The sequence below is a fragment of the Aethalodelphis obliquidens genome, unplaced genomic scaffold (genome assembly GCF_003676395.1).
Source record: "Aethalodelphis obliquidens isolate GAN/ISIS:26980383/991018 unplaced genomic scaffold, ASM367639v1 scaffold3, whole genome shotgun sequence".
Classification (NCBI taxonomy): domain Eukaryota; kingdom Metazoa; phylum Chordata; class Mammalia; order Artiodactyla; family Delphinidae; genus Aethalodelphis; species Aethalodelphis obliquidens.
In genome coordinates this window covers 54,601,101-54,625,885 of record NW_020837947.1, presented here as the reverse complement: position 1 = coordinate 54,625,885, position 24,785 = coordinate 54,601,101, and positions in this window count along the sequence as shown.

Below are 24,785 nucleotides of genomic sequence, written 5' to 3'. Positions count from 1 at the left end.
ATAAGCTTGGTTCCCTTTCATAATGCTTTCTTCCATTTGTGAGACCTTGGGAAATAATTTATTCTCTTACTGTGTCAACGTCCTTATCTATAAAATAAGGAATAAAACTGTACCTATCATTCACGGTTGTTGTGAGGATTAAATACGTTACTGAACGTAAAGCACGTGTGATAATGTCAGCATATAATACTCAATAAATGTTTGCTATTATTATTGTATAAAATGTCATTTTTTAAGGCATCTACTTCAAAGTTTCTTTAGCAATTTTCTGCTTTTCATTGTGGAATTCTACACACTGTATTGAAATACTCTGTCTATTTAAGACACTCTTTGGTCTAAGGTATTAAGATGTTTCCATACTTAAAATGAAGCCAAAGTATATAATTTAATTCAGAACAATATGATAATATATGAATTAAAATAACAGGACCAGAAAAAGCTCCTTTTATTTTATCCCGGGCCACTGTTTTGGCTACATGGTATCAATGAAATTAGTCAATAAAAGCTCAGAAATTCTGTCTAATCCCTTACTTTAATCCATTTCCCAAAAGGTGAACAGTAGAAGAAAATGAAATTTAAAGTAAAAATTTGGAAATAGTTTTACATAAATAGAAAAGTCAGGATCTAGGGTATCTACATTTTTCACAAGAGTCTAGAGTAAAAATATCTGTCATGTTGTCAGAAAATTTGTCAGGCTTTCTGGCTTAAAACCAATAAACACTACATAAATAATAGTTTCGTATTTTTCAGTATTCAATCCACCATAGCACATACTCTTGGAGAATGCTAAGGATATCCTCTAGCTAGAAAGAACCACTGGTTTACATGTCCTGAATAAAATTCCCATCCGACTTCTCCACCCACATTGTCATTTTAGTCTTTGATCCTTGATGATTATAGGTTAGTAGAATATGAAAATAGTTTGTCTTTCTTTAGAAGGACTCTTCGGCTCTTATTGTGTGGATAAACAGCAGATGATAATTTAAAATAAGATAGAGTAATCTATTATTAAGAGTCATTAAGCATAATAATAATTGCACATAGGATCTTCCAAATTTATACTGGAGTAAGAAATCCTAGGACTTCTTTGCATTTCGTTTACACAATTCTTAGAGAGACTGAATCCCTTTCTATAGTCAAACTGGTTTCTATGGATGATTACAGAGCTGAAACTGTCACTGAATTCTGCTTTCCTCAGCAATGCAAAATAGAGGTTCGCAAAGCACTTGGTACCTCTCAACTTATCATTTAGTATGAGATTTAAAGCTGTCACTGATGTCACATTATTAGGGTATAAGGCTTGATGCCATGTTGACACCAAACTCCATTTAAAAGCTTCCAAAAATATGCAGGGTGTCTTGTTCTGACTTTTACAACCTCCGATACAATCATCTTGGACGTCAAACAGAAATCAGTGATTATAGTAAGCTCCTTAATGCTACAGAATCAGGGCAAAGACATTTGCATTCTGATTCTTTGACCCAGAAAATGTGCAAGGTAATAGTAATGAGATGAGTTGGGCATATGGAAATGCTCTAAGTGAGAAATGATGAGAGTCTGGACTTAAGTTGGAAAAAGTGCATACATCAGTGAAATAAATAATTAAAAAGTGGATTGGATCAGGAGACCTATTTGTGATCGGGGATGGAAAGGAGAAATAAAGGGCAGCTAAAAAACCTCTTGTTTTAGACTGGGTACATGGACATGCTATTAATCTTCATATACTGGTGGGTAGAGTTTTCAAAAGAAAAGCCTAGAATCACTGCACCAATTCAAGAAGGTCTGGGACAGTTGCTTTGAGCCAGTTCCACCCTGTACATTATGAGCAACTGTGGTTTCTCTCAACCTCAATTTGCTTTGCCGCCTTCTTCTCTGGCCCTGAGGCATATAATTTGAACAAGACTTTTCTTTAATTAGAATGGTAAGATCAGAAATTTTATTTACAAATTTGGCTCAAGGCTTTCAAGTCCAGGAAAAAGTGCAATCCAACCTAGGTTACTAATATACTTCATTGTAGTTTTAACATTCAGGTCTCTATTTTATTGTGAAGTAAGAACAAAACAAAACAAACAAAAGCATCCAGTGTCATTATTTGAGAGTCAGAGTGCTGGAGATGAACAAGGATGGAGTTTCAGAACTACCTATGGTGAAGAACCAGTTACTTATTTTAAAAAACTATATAATGTGGGCAAACTAATACTTACACAAAATAAAATAAAAAGTGAATCATTAAAAAATTAGATTAAAATGCAAACTATCAATTCTATAGTACATTTAATTTTGACATAAAATTACTCTGCCAATTTGCTATAAAAGTTTCTAAATGCTTTCGATTACTACCTTTATGTTATGGTGCACAGTGGCAAAGAGTTCACAGACTTCTGGTCTGCCAAGAGGTTTCAAACCAACTCTGAGGTTGAATCCAGAAGGCAACAGTCAGATAAGCACTACTGAAGAATGAAAGAGATGTGCTTGGGGGAAGGACATGAAATGTGCAATAGCCCTGAATCACAGCTGAGATAAGAAAATAAAACTGTGAGTGTTTTACTAGTCAGACCTCACAACCTAGGAGGGAAAAGTTGATAAGGCTGGAGTTAAGTGTGTGTCTATTTTTGACTGGGTGGAAAGAAAGGTATGCGGGAGAATAGGAGTAGGAGAGGTTGAAAGACAGGAGTGGGATTTCTGAATCTAAGATTAGAAGTTTCAATTTCCTGTCATACTTTTAGATCTCCATTACAGAAAATTTTTAGAATGATACTATTTGGAGTCTCCTAAAATATCAACTTGCATTCTTACATAAATGATCACCTGTTCCTCTTTTCAGCTTATAATTTTTCCTTTGTGGCTACAAAGTTGTCCAACAGGAATATGTTCTCAGTCCCCCACTCAAAGCGTAGATCCTTTCTCAGATGCAAATATTTACAAAAGTAATCTCAGAGTGAAGCAGATTAGTTTTATTTCTAGATGACACTTCATGGAGGAAAGATGACCTGATATAAGTTTACTGACTGCCACTCATTAATCTACTATTCAAAATGTTAAAGCTAAGAAGTTTTTGACATTTCCACCCCCGTTTGGGGAAAGCTGTCTTCAGTATTTTTTCAAATGACAAGTAAAATTTGATATTGAATTGCAAGGAATTTGAATTTTTGACAGATTTAATGATTTTGACAGCACCTAATTCAAGTGGAGTTTCACAGATCTCTGGGGACCACAAAATAAAGAAACCTAAATTATTCCAGTGATGGAAAAAGATCTCAAAATAGAATAAGTGACATTTACCTGACTTGTCAACCTTTGAACCTTACCCATGATCACTGAAGGCCTCTCATAGAAGTTTCTCTTCTCACACCATTACTACCCATAGGAACCCCCTTTGAGAAAGTGTCGTCTATCAAAATTGACAGCTCAAGGGGCAGTACATATAATGTAGATATTTTAAACTAATGATTCCAAGAATTCACAGGAAACTCTGTAGAGAAACTGATAAACTTAGCTGAATGTTTAAAAAAAAAAAAACACTGACAACAAATTTAATCCCAAAATTTTGATGTGGTCTTATTTTATGTAACCATGTATACAGATCATATATACCCATAGTGAAGAGAATGCACATATAAGAAAAATAGAATTTTCTAGATTTAGATATAAAAATCAAGTACTAGGGGCTTCCCTGGTGGCGCAGTGGTTGAGAGTCCACCTGCCGATGCAGGGGACACGGGTTCGTGCCCCAGTTCGGGAAGATCCCACATGCCGCGGAGCGGCTGGGCCCGTGAGCCATGGCCGCTGAGCCTGCACCTCCGGAGCCTGTGCTCCGCAACGGGAGAGGCCACAACAATGACAGGTCTGCGTACCGAAAGAGAGGGAAAAAAAAAAAAAAGGTGCTTTAGTAGCACTTTCATAAACAAATGGCAAATTGCTGAATGTATATTTTATATTCTAAGTAATGTGTTCTTTCCGAATATGAGACTGAGAATTATCTAAGCCTCTCCTTGAGATTTTTAGGTGAGATATTGAGTTTTATGACTTTCTGAATAATTGGTTCTTAAGTGCTTTGTAGCAGAAATGACACCAGTCTGGAAGTCAGACGTGAATATTTATTTCGTAAGTAAAGATGAAAACAAGTGGCATCCATTTTGCCACACAGAAATCATTCTAAAATCTTTGGAAAGATTGAGGGAGAAGGAATTGGTATTACTTTTAAACTAATACTTTTCTGGGAGTTGGAGAAGTAAACATCAGGGGAACTCTATGAAGATTTTGTTCTAAATTCCATTACCATGAGTTGTATACAATTCTATGTCAAATGGAGACCAGTATAAACTTGTGAACTATGTATCTTGCTTAGTAAGAATTCTAAAAAGCAAACACAGAAATGCACACGCACACGCACTCATATATGAACATTTTTCCATATAATTAACAAAACATACTTTTAAAACCAAGAACACAGAAAGAATATAATTTCAAATCAAAACATGTATCACTCAGTATACAAATCTGTTTGACTCCTAAGTTAGGACAGCGAGGTCAGAGAGAGTACTTCCTTAAGACAATTCCATTACAACAATTTATCTACATGTCCTCATCTCTGAAGATTAGATAGTGTCTGGGGAGTGAAGGACATCTGGCATTTGGCTTTATGAAAAAGTTCCTACAGTGACCTTATTTTTCTCATTTGACAAGAGTTCAGTGAAGCATTATTGCTATTAGCAAGCAGCATCTGATTGCTGAAATAGATTACCAAGAAAATACGGTTTATAAATTGCTGACTTAAATAAACCAATAGGCCCTGAAAAGCAAATTTGCAATAATATAAAATAAAATTAAACATATATTAGGAATAGAAGGACTGTAAATATATCAAAGTCAATTCATTTTTCATAATTTAACAGAGCCGCTTCCATGTTCACTCGTTGTTAAAATACATCAGATGGTTTTAGTCTTTTTAGGCCCATTACAATCACTCCTATACATAGAAATATATTGATATAATCTAGGAAAATTCTATTTCCTTTGATGATAGGAGGTTTTCCTTCCCTTAAAATATAATTTTTACAAAATGGTGCACAGTATTTTAGAAATAAAGGACAGCTTTCTTTGTGTGGTCTCTATAATATGGTCTGTCATATTAAGGAAAAGACTATTAGTAATATTAATAAATCATACTGAAATGGTGATGAACTAATAGAATGAGAATTAACACTGTGCCTGAAAAATATCTTAAACAGTAGGAGAATCAACCTAAATCAATCCACTTTCTCAGCTTAAAAATAGTATCCATCTCTCAATCTTTCATTTTCTTGTAATGTTAGAAAATAAGCATTTGGGATTTAATCATACACTGTACACTGGGTAAAATTCCTCATACAATGTCCCAATAAGAAAGATTTTGAATATGGAATAACAAATAGAAAGAAAATGAATTAGTACTGAAAATTTAGAAAGAGACACTAAGATAATAACATGAGCTTTCAAATAGAAGAAAAAAATAAGTACAATTTAAATTTTTATTTAGTATTATTTGAGATTTTGCCATTTTAATACAATCTCATTTCATTTTCCTTTTAACATCCTAAGATTACATCTTCTATTGGTCACAAATTGTTGTGTTTCTTTAATTTACATCTACATAGTTTATTACATACTTAAGAAATACTGTGATCAATGTCTGATATTAACACACATTATTTGTTAGATTATACCTAGGACAAAATCAATAGCTGGAAAGTAAAGCCAAAGAACATGAGATAAGGATACAATCCACAGCTTCCCTGGTGGTGCAGTGGTTAAGAATCTGCCTGCCAATACAAGGGACACGGGTTTGAGCCCTGGCCCAGGAACATCCCACATGCCGTGGAGTAACTAAGTGTGCCACAACTACTGAGCCTGAGCTCTAGAGCCCACAAAGCACAACTACTGAGCCCACATGCCACAACTACTGAAGCCTGCACGCCTAGAGCCTGTGCTCCACAAGGAGAAGCCATGACAATGAGAAGCCTGAGCACTGCAACGAAGAGTAGCCCCCGCTCACCCCACAACTAGAGAAAGCCTATGTGCAGCAACAAAGACCCAAGGCAGCCATAAATAAATAAATAAATAAATAAATAAGGATACAATCCAAGGCCTTCTTTTGTAAGATTTTTATAAAATACTCCAATTTAATTCTGAAAGATAATGAATTCTGCAGTCTTAAAAATCACATGATTTTATGGGTTGATATAGATGTCTCATTAAATGAAAAATGTTGCTGTTTAACTCATTCCCTTTATACCTCTGATCAGATTAAATCTTCCATCTAGAATCCTAATGAAAATAATACATTCCTAATGAAAATAATGCATCCCTTTGCTTTCTTAATTTCTTCCCAACAAAATTTTTGTGAGTGTGAAGAAAATAGATCACTTTTTGACAGTATACTAAAATGAAAGCATTTTATGATGGATAGGAAACTTGAATTAATTTACAATATTAGTTAATTAAATCTTCAGTTTCTCTCACCTGGCACAACCTAAAATTAATTATCAATAGCAAATGGCAGAAACTGCTCTATTTTCAAAATAGGTTTTATATTATGACATTGTAGAACTGTTCATAAATTATCAATTATTCTACTTCATGTTATTGTTGGGAGTTTACACAAAAACCCAATGATTTTTGACTCTCTTGTTTTTCATAAATACTTATGTACCATATAATTTTCCTTGTAAACAGGATTTTTCCAGCCCAAAGGGAGGAAAAACAATCTGTGTCTTAATTTTATCTCACTGGTTTTGTTCAGCTTCAGTAGGTGTGTATATAAAAGAAGAGATTAGATAAAGGGGAATACCAGCAACCCCTGTTGCTAATGTAAAGAATTTTAATTAGCATGATGATAATTTTGCAGCAATTCAGATACATTCCACCCCCTTGCTCCTAGTACACGCTAGCTGCTGAATGGTTCCTGTCAGTAATCCTTCAATATTTGTTTTGTCTAGATTTTGCTGCCCCCTGCAGAATAACAAAAAGCACTCATGAGTTTGGAGTCAACCTGTAACTTCAAGATGAAAGCACTCTCTTTGTTCTTGAGATTCTGGTATAAATAGATTTTACGTAGTAATTATAATATTACCACTGCTTGACATATCTTGCATTACAAGTGACAATCTGAATTTTCCTTTTGAATATAAAATATAGAAATAAAAAGTATTCCTTTCAACAACTCCTCCTGTCTTCTTCACATTGAAAAAATAGTGAATAATAATAATATTGAATTAATAATATATAATATTAACTAAAATTATAACATACACCACACTGAAATCAAAAGCATCTTGGTGCACTACTGTATAGCACAGGGAACTCTACTCAATATTTTGTAATAACCTAAATGGGAAAAGAATTTGAAAAAGAATAGATATATGTATATGTATAACTGAATCACTTTGCTGTACACATGAGATGAACACAATATTGTAAATCAACTGTACTCCAATATAAAATAAAATTTTTTTTAAAAAAAGAATCTTTGTGCAAAGAGATTACAGATTTTTATGTTATCATGATGGGATAATATTCTGAAACAACTGGAAATTTTAAGGAAGCTCTCCAATAGAAAAGCCTGACTATATGTAAAGGTGCATGCTTAGAAACTTGATTGTGGCCTGGTTTTATTATGACTGTTAGCAATACTAGTCATATTTGAGTCCTGAAAAAGATATTTCAATGATCTACTTAAAAATATTTAGATTTTCACTGTGTTCTGAGAAAAGGGCAATATTTTGATTAAAAAAATAAAAGGTAGGAAGTATACTTTAAATACATTATTGAAAAAACATGAGATGTTTTACCATGGGATAACATTTATTATTTTCTTTTTTATAAAATTAAAATTTAGATACAAAATTATAAAGGTTTTATGAAGATATTTGAGATAATTGCTATTTGCTAATTACAAAAGTTAGCATGACCTCTATTTAAATATAAAGCCAGAGTCTAATAGGTTAAAGTGGTTATATATATATATATATATATATATATATATATATACACACACACATATGAAGTTAATATGAACTATTTATAACTTCATATGAACTATTTGACTCTACTTTTTAAAAAATCTCCCATCTACTTTTTTAAAAATCTCCCATCTCCAATCTCCATCTGTATGACAGACAATCTAGAGTCTGTCATACAGAATGAAGTAAGTCAGAAAGAGAAAAGCAAATACCGTATGCTAACACATATACATGGAATCTAAAAAACAAACAAAAAAATGGTCATAAAGAACCTAGGGGCAAGACGGAAATAAAGACTCAGGCCTACTAGAGAATGGACCTGAGGATATGGGGAGGGGGAAGGGTAAGCTGTGACGAAGTGAGAGAGTGGCATGGACATATATACACTACCAAACGTAAAATAGATAGCTAGTGGGAAGCAGCCCCATAGCACAGAGAGATCAGTTCAGTGGTTTGTGACCACCTAGAGGGGTGGGATAGGGAGGGTGGGAGAGAGGGAGATGCAAGAGGCAAGAGATATGGGGACATATGTATATGTATAACTGATTCACTTTGTTATAGAGCAGAAACTAACACACCATTGTAAAGCAATTATACTCCAATAAAGATGTTAAAAAAAATAGATGTGTTTATTTAAGAATAAATATATCCAATGTGCACCCAAATAACACATTTTATCTGCAATGTACACCAAGATTTTGCATGCTTACAGTCTTAAAAAACATCATTTTAGCTCCTAATATAGGGTTATAAGTGCTAAAAGCCTGTGAAGCAAATTACCACTCTCAGTCTTAATTTTAAATGACATTTCTTTTTTAAAAAGAGGGGAAAAGAGCATAGAAAATAAAGACAATATAAGCCACACTAAGGAAGAGTGCATAATTTTTAAACTGAAATATTTTTATAGCTTGGTTCTTTACCTTTACAAATAAATTTTATAATCAGCTTATCAACTTCTACAAGAAAAACAGGAAAATGTCCTGGTAAAATTGCACATGATTAAATGTTTTTGTACTTCATAAAAGCATGAACTGTACTTGCTTTATAAACTTACATATTTCCTTCCAAGAAAAATATTATATAATAAAACTATAAATCAAATTTTAGAAAAACATTATTCTACTAAAGTACTGTGTTAATATAATTAAAAGATAATGTTTTAATGTAATTGTAATTTTAGGATAGAAAATAAAGTGAAATTAATTTTAATTCTTTAAAAATCAAATACAAATCTTATATCCACCTGAAAACAGGCAGTCTAAAATTATATATATTCTATTCATAGCACAATTGTAGCCAGGAACAAGAAAAATTAAATAGTGATTAACTGATTATTAACCATGTAGCTTTTGTCTTGGGAATTCCCATAGTTTATAAAATAGTGGGGTCTCTACTCAGGAGTTATTTTTAAACTTTTTAGAAGAGAAATATTTTCCTTAGGCTTTTACACTGTCCATATTTTTTTTATCACTGGATGCTAGTCTGTGTTCCATCTTTTCATTAACACCCTAAATTTGTTTGTTAAAGGACATATTCTTGGAAAAAAAATGCTATGATGGTGGTTTTTTCATATGTAATTAGAAAATAATTAGAGATGATAAATGAATTCAAGCGAAATTTTCGTAAAATTTACATACATTGAAATTCCACAATTTAAATGTGCAGTTCAAGAAATTTATATATATATTTTTACATAAACATATATACATATATACATACATATATATGTGTATATATATATATATATAAAACACTTCTATCAAAGTATAGTATATTTCCGTTAGTTCAAACTTTCCATTGTGCCCTCTTAAAGTTATTTTAACCTTCCATAGGTGACAATTCTTCTGTATTTTTACCTCCATGGATCAATTTTGACAATTCTTGACTGTCATATAAATGGTATCATATATAATGTACCCTTTTATAACTGGTTTCTTTTTATCAACATAGTGTTTTTGACATTGAAACATGTTGCATCTATCTGCAGTTTATTCTTCATTTTTTATAGCTGAATCACCTTCTACTGTACGAATATATCATAATATGTTTATTCATTTTTCTTTTGAAGGACAATTCAGGTGTCTCTAGTCATTTTTATAAGAAATGTTGCTACAAATAACTGCATACATTATTTATTGTGTCTCTTTTTATTAAATTTATTTATGTTCTTGTCATTATTATTCCTTCAACAGAGAATTAGAAAATGTAAGAATCAACTAAAGCTGAGGAATACAACAATTGAAATGAAAAGAACACTAGAAGTAATCAACAGTGGAGTAGATGATACAAAAGAATGCACAGGCTATTTAGAAGACAGAATAGTGGAAATCACCCAATCAGAACAGCAAACAGAAAAAAGAACTAAAAAACTGAGAATAGTTTAAGAGACTTCTTGGACAACTTAGGATACTAACATTCACATTATAGGGGTCCAGAAGGAGAAGAGACAGAGAAAAGGGCAGACAGTTATTTGAATAAATAATGGTGGATAATTTTCCTAACTTGGGGAAAGAAATAGATATCCAGGTTGAGGACGCACAGAGAGTCAACAGGATGAACAGAAGGAGCACCACATTAAGACATATCATTATTAAAATGGCAAAAGATAAAGATAAACAGAGAATTTTAAGGGCAGAAAAAGAAAAACAATGAGTCACCTATAAGTGAACCACCATTGGGCTATTAGCTGATTTTTTCAGCAGAAACTTTGCAGGCCAGAAGGGAGTGGCATGAAATATTTAAAGTGCTGGAAGAAAAAAACTTAAACCAAGAATACTTTACCCAGCAAGGTTGTCAATCAGAATTGAAGAAGAGATAAAGAGTGTCCCAGACAAGCAAACACTATTCATCACCACTAAAAAGGTCTTAAAAGAAATGTTAAAGAATCTTCCTTAAGCAGAAAAGAAAGGACCAGAACTAAAAATAAATGAAAGAAAAAATATCACTGGTAAAGGTGAATATATAGGAAAGACAGTGAATAAACTACTTAAAAATCTAGTATGGAGGTTAGAAGACAAAAGTCATAAAATCAACTCTAACTGCAATAAGTAGTTAATGGATATACAAAGTGGAAAGATGTAAAATATGGCATCAAAAATATAAAACATCAGGGTGGGAAAATGTACTGCTTTTAGAATACAAACTTAAGCAACTAACAGCTTAAAATAAACTGCTACATATATGGAATATGAATTTCATGGTAACCACAAACTAAAAGTCTATAACAGATAAAAAATAAAGAGAAACAAATCCAATCCTAACACTAAAGAAAAGCAGCAAATTACAGGGGAAGAGACTAAAAGAAGAAGACAGGAAAAGAAAACAACAAAACCAACCTGAAAACAATGAACAAGATGGCAATCAGTACTCACTAATCAATAACCACTTTACATGTGAATGAATATACGTAATGTAATCAAAACACATAGGGTGGATGAAGGGATAAAAAATAAGACCAATGTATATGCAGCTTACAAAAGACATCAGATCTAAAGACGGACACAGACTAAAAGTGAAAGGATGGAAAAAGATATTTTATGCAAATGGAATCAAAAAGAAAGCTGGGGAAATAATACTAATATCAGACAAAATATACTTGAAAACAAAGACTGTAACAAGTGACAAAAATGGCATTACATAATGATAAAGGGGTCAATACAAGAAGAGTATATTACATTCATAAATATTTATTCACACAGCCCAGAAGCGCATAAATACATAAAGCAAATATTAACAGACATAAAGGGAGAAATTGACATTAATACAATAATAGGAGGAGACTTTAATTCCTCCCTTGCATCAAAGGAAAGATCATGCAGACAGAAAATCAATGAAAACATTGGCCTTAAATGATACATTAGCCCAAATGAACTTAATAGATATATATAGAACATTTCATCCAAAAACTGCAGAATATACATTCTTTTCAATTGCACATGAAACATTCTCCAGGATAGCTCACATGTTAGGCTCCTAAATGTCTCAATAAATTTCAGAAGACTGAAGTCATATCAAGCATCTCTTTTGACCACAACAGTACAAAGCGAGAAATCAATTACAGAAAGAAAATGGAAAACCACAAACATGAGAAAGCTAAGCAACATACTACTAAACCACCAATGGGTGAACAATAAAATTAAAGAGGAAATTTAAAAACAGCTTGAGGCAAATGAAAATGGAGACAAAACATTCCAAAATCCATGAGGCTCAAAAAAAGCAGTTCTAAGAGGGAAGTTTATACTGATACAGGGCTACATCAAGAAAAAAGAAAAATATCAAATAATCAAACCTTACACCTAAAGAACATATGAAAAGAAGAACAAACAAAACACAGTGTTAGTGGAAAATGGAAATAAAGATCGAGCAGAAATAAATAAAACAGAAACTAAAAAAACAAAAAAAATATAGAAATAATCAATGTAATTGAGAGATAGTTCTTTGAAAAGATAAACAAAATTGATAAACCATTAACCAGACTCATCAAGAAAAAAAGAAAAAGGGCCCTCCAAAGTAAAATCAGAAGTGATAGGGGAGAAGTTACAAAAGATACCCCAGAGATTCAATCATGAGACAACTAGGAACAATTATATGCCAACATATTAGACAACCTAAAGGAAATGGATAAATCCAGAGCAACATATCATCTTTCAAGACTGAATCAGGAAGAAACAGAAAATCTGAACAGACTGATTACCAGCAATGAAATTGAATCAGTAATAAAAATTCCAACAAACAAAAGTACGGGACCACATGGCTTCACAGGGGGATTCCACCAAAAATTTTAAAGAGTTAATACCTATTCTTCTCAAACTATTCCCAAAAAAATGAAACAGAAAGAACACTTCCAAACTTATTCTACGAGGCCAGCATTATCCTGATACAAAAAGCAGACAAATACACTAGAAAAAAAATTACCAGTCAATATCCCTGATGAATGTAAATGCAAAAATCCTCAACAAAACATTAACAAACCAAGTTCAACAATACATTGAAAATGACTATTCACCATGATCAAATAAGATTTATTTGAGGAATGTAAGGAGGGTTCAGTACCTGCAAATCAATCACAGTGATACAACACATTAACAAAACAAAGGATAAAGACCACATTATCATCTCAATAGATGCAGAAAAATCACTTGACAAAATTCAACACTTCCTTTATGATAAAAATTCTTAACGAAGTGGATATAGAAAGAATGTATCTCAATATGATAAAGGCCATATACAACAAACCCATGGTTAACATCATACTAAATGGTAAAAAGCTGAGATCTTTTCCTCTAAAATCAAGAACAAGACAAGGATGCCCACTCTTACAACTTGTATTCAATATAGTATTGGAATTCTTAGCCAAAGCCATCAGACAAAAAATAAAAAAGCATCCAAATTGAAAGGGAAGCAGTGAAGCTGTCACTATTTGCAGATGATATGATACTATAGAGAGAGAATCCTAAGGACTCCACCAAAAAACTATTAGAACTAATAAATGAATTCAGTACAGTTGCAGGATACAAAATCAATATACAGATATGTGTTTCATTTCTTTACAAACTAATTTCTTTACAAACTAATTTCTTTACAAACTGATCTCTTTACAAACTAATTTATATTTTTGTTAGTTTGTTGAAGAACAAACTAACAAAAATATAAATTAAGGAAACAATACCATTTAAAATTGCATCATAAAGAGTAAGATACCTAGGAATAAATTTAACCAAGGAAGAAAAATCTGTACTCTGAAAACTGTAAAAGACATTGATGAAATAAATTGAAGACACCACAAATAAGTGGAAATATATACTGTGCTCATGAATTGGAAGAATATTTTTGAAGTGTCCAAACTACCCAAAACAATGTACAGATTCTATGCAATCCCTATCTAAATACCAATGGCATTTTTTAAAGAAAAAGAACATATAATCCTACAATTTGTATGGCACCTCAAAGACCCTGAATAACCACAGTAATTTTGAGAAAGAAGAACAAAGCTCTGATTTTTAAAATATACTACAAAGCTACAGTAGTCAAAACATTATGGTACTGGCACAAAAACAGACACATAGACCAATTAAATAGATAGAGAGCCCAGATTAAAAAATCTTGTTTATGTGGTTAATTAAACTATGACAAAGGAGCCAAGAATATACAATGAGGGGAAAACAGTTCCTTCAATAAATAAATGTTGGGGAAACTGGACAGCTACATGTAAAAAATTAAAACTAGACCATTTTCTTGTAACATAAGTAAAAATAAAATCAAAATGGATATAAATGTCAGACTTGAAACCATAAAATTCCTAGATGAAAACATAGGCAGTATGCTCTTTGACATCAGTGTTAGCAACCCTGTTTTGGATCTTCCCCCTTATGCAAAGGCCACAAAAGCAAAAATAAACAAATATGACTATCAGACTAAAAATCTTTTGCACAGTGAAGAAAACCATCATCATAAATGAAAAGACAACCTACTAAATGGGCAATACTATTTGCAATAGATATGTCTAACAAGGGATTAATATCCAAAATGTACAAAGAAGTCATACAACTCAGTATCAAAAAAATAAGTAATTCAATTAAATACTGGGCAAGGACCTATATAGACATTTCTCCAAAGAAGACACAGAGATGGCCAACGGACACATGAAAAGATGCTCAATATCACTAATCATTAGGGAAATGCAAATCAAAACGATGAGATATCACCTCACACATGTCAGAAATGCTGTTATCAAAAAGACAACAAATAACAAGTGTTGGCAAGGATGTGGAGAAAAGGGGATCCTCGTGCACTGTTGATGAGACTGTAACTTGGTACAGCTGCTATGGAAAACAGTATGGAAATTACTCAAAAAATTAAAAGTATAAGTTCCACACAATCCTGCAATTCCTTTTCTGGTATGTATTTGAAGAAAACAAAAATACTAATTAGAGAATATATATGACCCCCTATGTTCAATGCAACATTATTTACAATACCCAAGATATGGTAGCAACTTCAATGTCCATCAATAGATGAATGGGTAAAGATGTGGTATACATATATTAAAGGAGTATTACTCAGCTGTAAAAAATAATGAAATCTTGCCATTTGCAACAACATAGATAAACCTGGAGAGTATTATGCTAAGTGAAATAAGTAAAATTGAGAAAGACAAATTCTGTATGATTTCACTTGCATGTGTAATCAAAAAAACAGGACAAACAAACACACTTAACAAAACAGAAACAGAGGCATAGATACAGAGAACAAACCGGTAGCTGCCAGAGGGGAGGGGTTTGGGAGGATAAGTGAAATATGTGAGGCAGATTAACAGGTACATATTTCCAATGATAAAATAAATAATTCATGTGGATGTAATGTATAGCATAGGGAACACAGTCAATAAAACGTAGTAACTTTATATGATGATAGTAACTAGACTTATCATGCTGATAAAATTGTAAAGTATAAAAATATCAAATCACTATGCTGTACACCTGAAAATTATATAATATTTAAGTCAATTATACTTCAATATAAAAAATAGAAAATCTTGAGAGTGCCTTCAGTAAAAAGGAAATGCAACATGAATTTCATGACATCCCAGGAACACACGCCGTACCCTTGCTAGGCCATACCCTTGCTAAGACATTTTCAGTTGAGAGGCTACATCAGAAATTCAACCTGATCAGACTACAAAGCATGCAAGTGGAGCAGGTTGTGAAATTCACTTCCTGAATTAGTATTTTTGAGATTCATACAGTCTGGGACTATTCTGTTGGATCCTGCCATGGTGACTTTTTCAACTGTTATGAGATATTCTTGTTAAAAGATTTTAGTGACACTTTTCATTTCAAGCTGTTGAGGAGACTGGGAGGTGGACAGAGCAGCTGTGAGTCTTATCTGTGTCTGGGATACTGTCTTTGAAGGCAGGAGTGAAACATACTCACAGAGCAATAAACAATCCATCTTCAAGGGGCTTCTAAAATAATGAGGCAGGTTAGAAATGATGAGAGATGGAACTAAAAACTAATGAGAGTAGTCATACAGAAGAGAGAAAAGATATGAGAAATGCTTCCAAGGTAGAAGTAACTGAACTTGGAACATATTTTTGTCAGGGGGAGCAGGCATATATAAAAGGAACAAATTCATATTACAAACACAAATTTATACAAAATGACAAATACTTACCCAAAACTCATGTTTATAATGTTTTACAATAGACCCAGACAGATTAACCCCCCACCCAATAAAAACCTCATAATATCTGTGATATAAGGGAAAAAATCAAAGGCACACCAAAAGAACAAATATTTACAGAGCAACTCTGTATGACAACAACCTGAAGACTAGCAGAAAAGATTTTCCACAACTAAAAACATGAAGAAGGAACCACAATGAAAAGGATAAAAGGGGCAGAGAGTAGGTATAGTCAAGACCCACACACCCAGGTAGGCAACGTACATACAAGAGAATAATCACAACTGCAGAAGTTCTCCCTAAGGAGCAAGGAGTCCAAGCCCTACATAAAGCTCCTTAGTCCATAGATCTTGCCATGGTAAAATGAGACCCCAACATCTTGCTTTGAAAGTCAGTGATGCTTGCATATGGGAGAGCTGAAGAGCTGTAGGAAACAGACTGTTTTTAAAGGGTGCTTTCAAAACCTCACATGCTCTGGATCCCAGTGCAGAGGCAGTAAATCGAAAGGAGCACTGGTCAGACCCACTTACTGATTTTGCAGAGCTTCATAAAGAGCCAGGAGGCAACTGGGACTCCTCCTGGGGACATAGATATTGGCAGCAGCTTGTGTTAGGCACTCATTCTATGAGATCACTAGTGCTGGTAAGAACCATTTTGAGTTCTCCCTCTAGCCTATCAGCTCTGGAGGGCTACTTGCCCACCTGTGGGCTGGCACTAACCCTGGGAACACAGGGCTAAGCAGCCAGCCATGCAGAGACCTGGCCACACCCACTAGTGGGCTGGTGCCACCATACAAATCAAGATTTGGCAGCCAACCAGTTTGGGGGCCTGCCCTGCTTATTAGTCAACCCCACCACAAAAGAAGGACCCATGCAGTTCACATAGGGGGCATGCTTACATCATATAGCTCTGGTGACCAGAAGAGAGTGTGCTGCTGGATGTCTCCTACTTAAGGCCACTTTTCCAAGATTGGGAACTAAACTGTGTAATACATAGATGTAAACACAGAATTGAGCAAAATGAGGAGACAGAAGAATACATTCCAAAGGAGGAACAAGATACAGCCCCAGAGGAAGAAATAAGTGAGGTGGAGATAAGCAGTCTATCTGATAAAGAGTTCAAGGTAATGATCATAATGATACTCAATGAACCTAGTACAAGAATGGATGAACACAGTGAGAAGTTTAACAAAGAGTTAGAAAAGAGTAGAAAAACCAAACAGATCTGAAGAACACAATAACTGAAATAAAAAATACACTAGAGGGCTTCCCTGGTGGCGCAGTGGTTGAGAGTCCACCTGCCGATGCAAGGGACGCGGGTTCGTGCCTGGGTCCGGGAAGATCCCACATGCTGCGGAGCGGCTGGGTCTGTGAGCCATGGCCGCTGAGCCTGTGCATCCGGAGCACAGGCTCCACAATGGGAGAGGCCACAACAGTGAGAGGCCCGCGTACCGCAAAAGCAACAACAACAACAAAAATACACTAGAGGAAATCAGTAGTAGATTAGATGATACAGAGGAATGGATCAGTGAACTGGAAGACAGAGTAGTAGAAATCACCCAAGCTGAACAGAAAAAAAAAACTAATTTTAAAAAATCAGGATAGTTTAAGAGACCTCTGGAACAATGTCAAGTGTACTAACATTTGAATTATAGGGGTCCCAGAAGGAGAAAAGAAAGAAAGAGGCAGAGAAGTTATTTGAAGAATTAATAGCTGGAAACCTCTTAACTTGGAAAAGGAAACAGACATTCAGATCAAGGATGCACAGGGAGTTCCAAAGAGGAATGAGCCCAAAGAAGTCCACACCAGGACACATTATAATTAAAGTGGCAAATATTAAAGATAAAGAGAGATTCTTAAAAGCAGCAAGAGAAAAGCAACTAGTTACATACAAAGGAACTCTCTAAAGATGATCAGCTGACTTTTCAGTAGAAAATACTCAGTAAAAGGGAGTGGTATGATATATTCAAAGTAATGAAAGGAAAAAACCTATAACCAAGAATACACTACCTGGCAAGGCTATAATTCAGATTTGAAGGTAAGATAGAGTTTACACACAAGCCAAAGCTAAAAGAGTTCAGCACCAGTAAACTGGTTTACAGGATATGTTAAAGGGGCTTTTCTAAGTAGAAAAGGAAAGACTACAACCAGAACTACGCAAATTATGAAAGGAAAAATCTCATTGGTAAAGGCAAACATACAGTAAAGGTAGTTGATTAACCACTTACAAAGTTAGTAGGAATATTAAAGTATAAAAATAGTAAAATCATCTACATCCACAATAAATATTTAAGGGATACACAAAACAAAATGATATAAAATATGATGTCAAAAACGTTAAATGTGGGGAGTGGGAGTAAAAATGCATGGTTGTTAGAGCATGTTCAAACTCCAAACTTAAGAGATCATCAACTTGAAATAATCATATATATATATACAAATATATATATATGTTGTCATATGTACACCTCATGATAACTACAAACCAAAAATCTATAGTAGATACACACACATAAAAGGAAAAGAAATCCAAACATAGCATTAAAGATAGTCATCAAATCAAAAGGCAAGAGAATAAACAACCCCAGAGAGGTCTCCTCCCTTCTACCATATGAGGTTATAATGAGAAAATGACTATTTATTAACCAGGAAGCAGGCCTTACTAGACTCCAAATCTGCCACAGCCTTGATCTTAGACTCTCTATCCTCCAGAACTATGACAAATAAATTTCTGTTTCTTAAAAACCACTCTGTCTATGGTATTCTTTATAGCAGTCTAAACAGACCAAGAGGCAGACATTAGCGGAAAAGCTGTTGAAATCTAAATAAAGTTTGTACAATAGTTAATGGCAGCATACCAATGTTAATTTATTAGTTTTGAAACAGGTACCATGGTTATGTAAGATGTTAACATTAGGAGAAACTGGGTGAAGGGCATACATAAACTCTGTACCATCTTTGCAACTTTTCTGTAAATCTAAAATTATCCCAAAATTAATTTTTAAAAAGAAACATTAAAAAAACTCAACAATATCATACCCCTATACATTGAGTAATCCTTGGCAGCTACGCTCCCCTGACCAACACACACACCACCAAGACTAATGCATTTGCCAGTGTGTTGTCTTTTATTTTAGACACACGATAATTACAGATATTTTTAATAGGTGCATGCAGAAATATAATTGAAAATACTGGGCTTCCAATTATAACTCAGCTTTCAGGAAAATAATAACTAAGACATCAATAATAAAATAAATGTGCTTTTCTGACATTCTGAGAAAAATTTTAGAAACACAAAAATTTATCCTAAAGCTTGAGAAGTAATACCACAGCTTCTTCCTAAGTCTTTCCTGTAACTTAGATCCCAACCACTGCTCATCTTCTAAAAATTTTCCAAAATAAGATCACTGAAATTGTTATTTTTTTGCATAGAATTTTAAAGAGTAATAATTTATTTAAAATGAAAAGAAAAAAATAAGTAGAAAACTAAAGTGTATTGGTAAATGAATTAGAATGGATATAAAATACTAAATTTTAGACTGCACAGTAAATAAATAATAAATGGTAATAAATAAGTTGCTTAGTGACATAAGAATTGAGTAGGATGAGTGAGAAATATTAAGTAGCTAGGTGAATAAAAGAGTAGATGAGGGGCTTCCCTGGTGGCGCAGTGGTTGAGAGTCCACCTGCCGATGCGGGGAACACAGGTTCGTGCCCCGGTCCGGGAGGATCCCACATGCCGTGGAGCAGCTGGGCCCGTGAGCCATGGCCGCTGGGCCTGCGCGTCCGGAGCCTGTGCTCCGCGACGGGAGAGGCCGCAGCAGTGAGAGGTCCGCGTTCCGCCAAAACAAACAAACAAAAAAAAAAGAGTAGATGAGAGATGAAAAGAGAATGATAATTGAGATCTATTTAACTACAATTTTTAAAAATACCATCGAGGGGCTTCCCTGGTGGCACAGTGGTTGAGAGTCCGCCTGCCGATGCAGGGGACAGGGGTTCATGCCATGGAGCAGCTGGGCCATGACCGCTGAGCTTGCGCATCTGGAGCCTGTGCTCCGCAACGGGAGAGGCCGCAACAGTGAGAGGCCCCTGTACCGCAGAAAAAAAAAGACCATCGAGTAAAAGTTTTATCTTAAAGTGATGTTGGTCCTGAAAAAAAATAAGTACTTGAGTAGTAGGTTTAGTTTTCTATATTATAGCATTAACCTTATTGCTTAATTTCAACATTTAAAAGATATATTATGTATACAAAAGGGTAAATGAACCATTGTGTAAAATAGGCTTAATTTGTCCATTCTTTCTATAGCTCAATGCCATTCTGAAACATTTTTAATTAAGAATATGAAGTGACTCATTAACATTCAGCTCTAAAAATAAGTGACTAATTACAGCATGTTGACAAAAGCAAGTTACTTTATACATTGCCCCCAAATCTCTTCAAAAGCAGCAAAAAAATGGACTCAGGAAATTATGCTTCAAAAAACTTGGGGAGGGGGTGGAGTCAAGATGGCATACTAGGAGGACACAAAATTCGCGTCTAATCACAACTAGGGCACCTACCAGGCACCGGTGGGGGACCATGAACACCTAAGGGGATGGAAGGAGCCCCCAGTGACCCAGTAGGATGTGGGGGTGGGGGGAATGAAGGGGGAGGAGAAGTGGAGGCAGGACGGGACTGGCGCCCCTGAGGAGTCTCTTGGGGAGGGGAAGGGATCCCAAGCCTGGAGGGGGAAACTGGGGAACCACTGGGAAGGCAGAGGATCAAAAGGGAGATTGGCCAGGCTTCCCTTGCCCACCTGGGCTCCCAGGAACCTGCTGAGATCCTGGGCCTGATCCTCTGCCCACCTAGGTGTCCTCCAGCCACCCGGGTCCTGAGGGAGTGGGAGGGAGGAAAGGGGGAGCAAAAGTAAAGACCGGACCGCCGGGACCAGCACCCCTGAGGGATGGCTGGGGTAAGGAAGGAGTTCCGAAACCCAATGGGACCCACCCACGGCGACAGGGGAGACCGTGGGGGAGATGGTAGGGGAGGGGCGTGAGGGAACGGAATGGAATGGGGCCAGTGATTTCCCTGTCCACTTAGGCACTGGGAAGCCTGTGGGGCTCCTGGGCCTAATCCTCTGCCCTCCTAGCCTCCCTCCTGCCGTGCAGAGCCCAAGCCCCGCCCCTAAACCCCACCCAGGGCACTATCTCTACATTCAGAGACCTCCTCCAACACGCTGGGCCTAAACCCTACCCACACACCCTTACTGAGGGCCCTATCTACAAACTCCAGAACTCCACTCTCCAGAGACCCTCTTTCCATGTGTGGCAGAGATCCTAAGCAGAGGACCTGCCCCATGTTCAAACGTCACCACCCCACCTCTCTAGGTCTCAACCCACCCTAAAGCCCGCACCTGCCTAAGTTCCACCCCCCGCCTAAACTCCGCCCCCATAGCCAAGGCTTGTGTTTTTTTTTTTCTTTTCTTTTTTCTTCTTTTAGATTGGGGTTCTGTTTTACATGTTGATTCATTGTTGTTGATTCTTTTATATTTTTACTTTTCCTAATAAATATTTTATTTTTCTAATTTTATGTTATTCTTTACACTTTGTTAGTGATCTCTCCTTTTGACTTGTTGCCCACCCCCCTTTTTTGTTCTTGGCTGTGGTTTTATTTTACCTTATTGCAGTTGTTCCAATTCTAGTTTTATTTTCCTAATATATTTTTTATCTCTCTATTTTTATTTCATTTTTTATTCCTTGATATGGTACTGCTCTTTTTCTTTGTTTTTTCCTTTTTTTTTTTTTTTTACTACACCACAAAGCTTGCAAGATCTTGGTTCCCAGGCCGGAGGTCAGACCCAGCTCCTGTGGTGGGAGCTCCGAGTCCAAACTGCAGGACTAACAGAGAACGTCAGACTCCAGGGAATATCAATCAGAGTAAGGCCTCATGGAGGTCCTCATCTCAGCACTAAGACCCAGCTCTATCTAACTGCCTGAAAACTCCAGTGCTGGACATCTCAGCCAAACAATCAGTAAGCCAGGAATACAGCACCAACCATCAAAAAAAAAAAAAAAAAAAGACAAAAAAATATGTTACAGACAAAGGAGCAAGGTAGGTAAACATCTACAAGACCAAATAAATGAAGATGAAATTGGCAAACTACCTGCAAAAGAATTCAGAGTAATGATAGTGAAGATGATCCAAAATCTTGGAAACAGAATGGAGAAAATGCAAGAAACATTTAACAAGGATCTAGAAGATTAAAGAGCAAAGAAACAGTGATGAATAACACAATCACTGAAATTAAAAATATTCTAGAAGAAATCAATAACAATAACTGAGGCAAAAGAACGAATAAGTGACCTGGAAGATAAAATAGTGGAAATAACTGCCAGGGAGCAGAATAAAGAAAAAAGAATGAAAAGAATTGAGGACAATCTCAGAGACCTCTGGGACAACATTAAATGCACCAATATTCGACTTATAAGGGTCCCAGAAGAAGAAGAGAAAAAGAAAGGGACTGTGAAAATATTTGAAGACATTATAGTCAAAAACTTCCCTAACGTCGGAAAGGAAATAATCAAGTCCAGGAAGCACAGAGAGTACCATACAGGATAAACCCAAAGAGAAACATGCCAAGACACATATTAATGAAACTATGAAAAATTAAATACAAAGAAAAAATATTAAAAACAACAAGGGAAAAAAAAAATACAAGGGAATCCCCATAAGGTTAACAGCTGATCTTTCAGCAGAAATTCTGAAAGCCAGAAGGGAGTGGCAGGACATATTTAAAGTGATGAAAGGGGAAAATCTACAACCAAGATTACTCTACCCAACAAGGATCTCATTCAGATTCCATGGAGAAATTAAAACCTTTAAAGACAAGCAAAAGTTAAGAGAATTCAGCACCACTAAACTAGCTTTACAACAAATGCTAAAGGAACTTCTCTAGGCAGGAACACAAGAGAAGGAAAAGACCTACAAAAACAAACCCAAAACAATTAAGAAAATGGTAATACGAATATACATACTGATAATTACCTTAAATGTAAACGGATTAAATGCTCCAACCAAAAGACATAGACTGGCTGAATGGATACAAGAACAAGAACTATACATATGCTGTCTACAAGAGACCCACTTCAGACCCAGGGACACATACAGACTGAAAATGAGGGGATGGAAAAAGATATTCCATGTAAATGGAAATCAAAAGAAAGCTGGAGAAGCAATTCTCATTATCAGACAAAATGAACTTTTATATAAAGACTATTGCAAGAGACAAAGAAGAACACTACATAATGATCAAGGGATCAATCCAAGAAGAAGATATAACAATTGTAAATATTTATGCACCCAACATAGGAGCATATCAATACATAAGGCAAGTGCTAACAGCCATAAAAGGGGAAATCAACAGTAACACAATAACAGTAGGGGACTTTAACACCCCACTTCCACCGATGGACAGATCATCCAAAACGAAAATAAATAAGGAAACACAAGCTTTAAATGACAAATTAAACAAGATGGACTTAACTGATATTTATAGGACATTCCATCCAAAAGCAACAGAATACACTTTCTTCTCAAGTGCTCATGGAACATGCTCCAGGATAGATCATATCTTGGGTCACAAATCAAGCCCCAGTAAATTTTAAAAGATTGAAATTGTATCAAGTATCTTCCGACCACAACGGTATGAGACTAGATATCAATTACAGGAAACAAAATGTAAAAAGCAGAAACAAGTGGTGGCTAAACAATACACTACTAAATAATCAAGAGATCACTGAAGAAATCAGAGGAAATCAAAGAATACCTAGAAAAAAATGACAATGAAACAACGACAACCCAAAACCTATGGCATGCAGCAAAAGCAGTTCTAAGAGGGAAATTTAGAGAATACAATCTTACCTCAAGAAACAAGAAAAATTTCAAATAAACAATCTAACCTTACACCTAAAGCAATTAGAGAAAGAAGAACAAAAAAACCCCCAAAGTTAGCAGAAGGAAAGAAATCATAAAGATCAGATCAGAAACAAGTGAAAAAGAAATGAAGGACATAATGGCAAACATCAATAAAAATAAAAACTGGTTCTTTGAGAAGATAAACAAAATTGATACACCATTAGCCAGGCTCATCAAGAAAAAAAAAGGAGTGGGCTTCCCTGGTGGTGCAGTGGTTGAGAGTCCGCCTGCCGATGCAGGGGACATGGGTTTGTGCCCCGGTCTGGGAAGATCCCACATGCCGCGGAGCGACTAGGCCCGTGAGCCACGGCCACTGAGTCTGCACATCCGGAGCCTGTGCTCCACAACGGGAGAGGCCACGACAGTGAGAGGTCTGCATACCGCCAAAAAAAAAAAAAAGAAAAAAAGGGAGAAGACTCATATCAACAGAATTAGAAATGAAAAAGAAGTAACAACTGATACTGCAGAAATACGAAGGATCCTGAGAGATTACTACAAGTAACTATATGCCAATAAAATGGACAACCTGGAAGAAATGGAGAAATTCTTAGAAAAGCACAACCTTCCAAGACTGAACCAGGAAGAAATAGAAAATATATACAGATGAATCAGAAGCACTGAAATTGAAACTATGATTAAAAATCTTCC